The sequence below is a fragment of the Myzus persicae genome, unplaced genomic scaffold (assembly GCF_001856785.1).
Source record: "Myzus persicae strain clone G006 unplaced genomic scaffold, MPER_G0061.0, whole genome shotgun sequence".
Taxonomy (NCBI): domain Eukaryota; kingdom Metazoa; phylum Arthropoda; class Insecta; order Hemiptera; family Aphididae; genus Myzus; species Myzus persicae.
The window spans coordinates 5,507-11,301 of NW_019101099.1; the positions used below are offsets into that span (position 1 = coordinate 5,507).

The 5,795-nt window shown below is 39.7% G+C and overlaps 1 pseudogene; it reads left to right on the forward strand.

The window, feature by feature from the left end:
* The first annotated feature begins 4,873 nt into the window (after positions 1 to 4,873).
* On the forward strand, positions 4,874 to 5,225 carry LOC111027725 (annotated as a pseudogene).
* Positions 5,226 to 5,795: the final 570 nt, after the last annotated feature.

The following is a 5,795-nucleotide window of genomic DNA, read 5'->3' on the forward strand; positions in this document are numbered from 1 at the left end:
TTCATGCATAACTATAATTGCCTTGTCATCCGCAAACTCGGCTACAGTTGTATTTAGAGAGGTAGGTTGATCGGCGGCATACATATTATATACAATTGGCGAGAGTATGCCACCCTGTGGAACTCCTGCATTAATGTTTGCAATGTTTGAAACGGTAAAACCAAACCTGACTTGGAAGTGACGGTCGGTTAGATATGATTTTATCAGCAAGTAGTATGTTGGTGGAAGAAAAAGTTTTAATTTAAAGAGGCCTTCGTGCCAGACACGATCAAACGCTTAAGACACATCGAGAAATACGCATGAACAATATTTTTTTTTTCAAGTGAAAAGGATATGGCGTCAACTAATCTATGCAGCTGATGTGTTGTAGAGTGATTGGCACGAAAACCAAATTGAGTATTAGGAAGTTCGTTACTAGAGTAGATACAAGGAAGGATTCTTTTTAGTATTAGTCTTTCAAAAATTTTTGCGAAGAAGAGCGGGAGGCTAATAGGTCGATAGGAAGAAGGTAGATCTGGAGGCTTTTTAGGTTTATGGAATAGAATGATGATTAAAAATTTCCAAAGTAGTAGGAAATACGTCAATCTTAGTGCAGCATTAAATAAGACTGTTAGGAGAATGATTGCTCTTTATGGGAGGCACCTGGCAACTTCTGCAGTTATTAAATCAAAGCCTGGAGATTTCTTAAGGCTGTATTTCTGTATGGCATATTTAACATCGTTTGGAGTAAATTATTGAGTGGGTAGATAGAGGAAGGGGGCTATATAGGTACTGTTTAACTAACTCGGTATTTTGAGGAGTTTGTATCTCAGTGGGAGGGCTAAAAGTGTCAGCTAAGTGTATTTTAAGTAGTTCAGCTTTATCAGCATTTGAGGTGGCGAAACTGCCATCTGATTTAACTAACGGGGTGTTTGGTACTGCGTATTTTATTGACTTTTTAGTAGCATCCCAAAGACTTTTATTTGGTGATAGATCAGTAAGGTAATTGACTTGAAGATGATTTTTTTGTTTAGCTAGTATTTTTTTTAAAGAGTTAGCCAGACTATTAAAGTTTTGTTTATGTGATGGTAGGCGAGAGCGTTGAAACAAGACCCTAGCTCTACGTTTGTTAGCTATCAGGATGCGAATATGTTCTGGAATTGAGAAGGAATTATTTGAAAACTTCGCTTAAGTAGGTGTAGCCTCCCAAGCTTCTGATTGGCCTTGTTAACTTATTTATTGCATCATCAATTTCTTGGGGTGATTTGAGACTCACTTTCATATCTATATTTTGATCAACTAGATCTTGAAATCTACACCTATCTGTATTCGGATGAAATAGTTTAGGTGGTGAAGCACTGACTGTTAAATATACGGCTAAGTGATCCGAGGTGGGTTCAAGGAGATTTCCAGTCGTGAGGAATAAGTTTGATGGTGTGTTGGAGACAAAGATATCTAGTATATCAGGCTTTTTACGTAAGGAAGTAGGCCAGTATGTTGGTCCTGGCGGAGCTAGAATATTGTAGGATTTCAGATTTGTATAATTATTAAGTACCAAACCTCTGGGGTTATTTGCACGACAGCCCCAGCTAATATACTTAGCATTATAATCACCCCCTATTATAAAATTATGACTAAGGGTACTAAAATAATCAACATAATTTTGTATGTTCATATTATGTCTTGGGGGGTGAATAGGTTACTGCAATTGTAGTTGGTATGTTATTGAGATATAGTAGAATGGCACATGATTGTAAATAGGGTTGACAGAAGTTCGGAAGTGATAGAGCAGGGAGGACTTAATATAAATCGCAGCGCCTCCATGGGCAGTATTGTCCGGATGATTTGATTTCAAAAGATTATATTCAGTAATGGGAACGTAGGAGTGTTTAGTAAAATGAGTTTCAGAAATTAGTGCAATGTCTATGCGATTTTCCTGAAGGACTAATTGCAATTCATTTACGTGAGTTTTAAGACCGTTGGCATTAAATTGGAGAATTAAGATGGAGTTGCTTGTAGAAAAGGGCATTATTTTTTATCTAAAAGATTTGAGACTACTTTAGTGAGAAGAGTTATTAATGGACTTATTAATTGTTTGAGCTCATTCATGAAACTCGCTAATAATATATTAATATCTGGAGGAAGAGGAACTGTATTATTGGCGTTGCAGTTAGAAGTAGCTTGGGCGTAGGTATAATTCGTAGCGGGTGGGTATGTCGGGGAGGCTTTCACTGGTTGTGTTTCTTGTACATGTGTATTTTTAGGATTAATATTATTAGCTACCTGATTATTTGGCTTTGGTTTTTTGCGTCGTTGAAGGTCCCTTGTAGATTGAACAGCCTTTGTAGTTTGAAGGATGATCTTCGGAACAAAGTGCGCACTTGGGAGGGAAGTCTCTGGAGTTTGGACAGTCGGACGTCATGTGTTGAGCACCGCAGCGGACACAGCGTGCTGGATAACCGCAATAAGATTTAGTGTGCCCATAATCTTGGCAGTTTGAACATTGGTTTATAGTTTTGAGCTTGTATGGCTCTTCCACTTTTATTAACGTATGAAGTAATGACGTGAGGTTGTAGATGTCGTTGGACTGATCAGTAGGTTCAAGGTCCACAAAAAATAAAGATAATGGATATTTATTTACCTTATGGAGAACACTTGAGACTTGCCTAACTTCAAATAGGCGCATTTCGAGCTCAGATTTAATTAGCTCAGTTGGTGTAGTTGGATGGAGGTTTCGAATCACAACTCGTAATGGTTTGTCTTCCTTAAGTTGAAAAGTATGGAATTCTGCTTTTTGGTCTCTCAGGAAGTGAACCAATGCTCTATACGATTCTGGGTTTGTTGTCATTATTTTCACTCGATCTGTCGATGATTTGCAATAAAAATTATCAACTCCAATGAGGTCAATAAGCTTAGTGTATAGGTCAGGAAAGTTGTATAAGCCTCTTACAAAAATTGGAGGCGGCCGCAAAACTTTTGGTGCGACATTCATAGTATCTATAGGATTTTGAACTGTATTGTTATTATTCGACGGAGGTGCAAACGGATGATCATCTTGTAATAAAACTTCATACCGATTTGTGGAAAAGAATAGTTTTTTGTTTTTATTTGTCGGCGTTCGTGGTGAACTCGAATCGGAAGAATTTGAATGAATTCTTTTAGTTTCATTTGTCGTAGATGTAGTCCACCCGCCCGACGTTGAGTTATCATTATTTGAAGTGTCCATTTTATCAGAGGCGTTCTGAGCAGCTAGTTTATTTTTATTAAATTTGATTGTCCGTTGATTACTGGAGTCGCCGTTAATTGTCTTAGTAGTAATTAATTTAGAATTATTAATTTTATCTTTGTCCTTAATGGGAGTGTAGGAGATAGTGGCATTGCAGGTAAGGGGCAAAGTCTCGATAGAGCGCCGCGCGACAAACGACGACGGAGTGACCGAAGCGATAACGAATAGCATTAGCGAAAATATTGAAATGTGCTTAAAAATTAAAATAAAAAATAATAATACGTTACGTTTGGATCAGAAAATCTTTACATATTGATGTAAGAACAAGTTTTGCATGAATAAGATATAACTGATACTTGCATATTAATTTTAACACTAATTGTACCTTTTAGGCTCAAAAAATTTAAGTAAAAATAATGTAATGTTGAATGAAATGACGAAGCGTAGCAAAACTAATGTGCATGCTACAGACGCCACACTAACTGTGGATATAACATATGAAAAATGTTTTACTTACTTTTCCTTTTGGATTTTTCTGTTTGGAGAAATAGTAGACAATTCATCTGGATCAGAAATATCACCCAAATCACTCATGATGAAAAAAAAATGTCTGTAGGAATAAAATTGTGAACACACTTTACGGTAAGAACGGTTGGAACACAATGAGACTGAATTCCAAAACGAACGTTAATACATCGACAACGGTCGTATGTCAGCGGCCGTCGTCGGTAAAATAGACGCATGGCAGGAGAAACATCTGTCCGCCGCCGTCGAAAACTGGTCACCGCCGTGCGCCGTGTACGTTTCTTATTTTGAACGGACTATATAACGGTGCAGAATTACCATTAGATCTTAATTAATTTGAAATACATGCCGCCATCTAGTGACACCTAAGTGCGCGAACGCAACCTACCGTGGTACCGACCGATCAGCACGTGTACTCACTTTTGAACATAAATAAGCATCAAAACGTTGCCCACAAGTCCGCAGTAGCTTATACAACAAACCAAAATGTAGTTTAATACCTACACAGCCCACCACGATATTGTTACACACTCATTAGTCATTATATTAAAAACGAACATGTCTCACCGCAACACCGTATAGAGTGATTGTCGGCACATACACTTAGCGACCATTGAAGATTATACGACTTTGACGAAAGTTCCGCCCAAAGTTCGTATAATAAATATAATAGTAAGTTTCACCACAAGTTCCTGCAGCAAATAAGTGCTACCACCCAAGAGGAACAGGTCCCGTAACACTCCAAAAGTTTATCAAAGTACCTGAAAGTACGGGTCACACACCGTCAACTTGTCAACCACACCATTCAGAACAGAACGGCCTACCAAATCATCATATCTCGCAATCAGTCTCGATTTCCGTTATTATTATTATTATTATTATTCTTGTCTTACAACAGTTTAAATTAACTTCACATTATCTCCCGAAGCCCTCTCCTGACTCTTAACAGTGTGAGTAGTGGTACGTCCTAGCAGCGTACTGCTCAAGATACTCACACTCGCAGTGATGGAGAGGAAGAACCCCACACCACCCTCTGTTCGGAGTCGGTAGTGGTACGTCTTAGCAGCGTACTGTCCAAGCTACCGATTCCCAACAGCAGCGACCCGTCGTCAGTGTGTCGCCGACCCGTGTCACTGTTGGCTCATGGACCACGTGAACCAACAGCACCACTCAGACGTGGCCGATCCCATGGCGGTCGGCCGGAGGGTCATTCTACCGTCGGCAGTCCTCGATACATGAAGCAGTGTTATCAGGACGCCATGGGAATAGTTCGTAAGTACGGTAAACCCGACCTGTTCATAACGTTTACGTGCAATCCCAGGTGGCCTGAGATCGCGGACAACCTGGCGGCTCACAGCACGGCGAGCGACAGGCCCGAACTGGTGGCCAGGGTGTTCCATCGAGTTTCAGAAACGCGGTCTGCCCCACGCGCACATACTCATCATCCTGGCGGAGGACAGTAAGTTGCGCACGGCAGAGGACGTCGACGACTTGGTTTGCGCCTACCTACCGGACCCGGCAACCAACAAGCGCTTACACGCGTGCGATGATACACGGGCCTTGTGGAAGGGTTAACCCACAGTGTCCGTGCATAGTGGACAACAGTTGCTCCAAGGACTACCCGAAACCATACGCAGAGGAGACTGGGTATGTTTCGGACGGCGGTTACCCAAAGTACCGCCGACCAGACGACGGTCAAGTGGTCCTCTTGAGAAATTACGAGATCGGCAACGAGTATGTAGTTCCTCATTATGTCTACAGGATTTATAATATTCCATACACTCTATATGCTGTTAATTAATGTACACTATATTAATTATTGAGATTTAACTTAAAATTTATGAACACCGACACCAAAACAGTATTCAATTATTATTTTGTTACTAGGTACTGCAAATAAAAATTATATTAACGGCAAGAATATTTGTTTTTCTTTCAAAGTATTGGTTTGCGATGAATATCATAATGTTGAAAACAATAATTGGTTAGCTTTTATAGTAACAAAGATATTTTGGATTGTATAGATTTAAAAAGTTCAGTGAAATCATGGTCACTATTAAAGGAA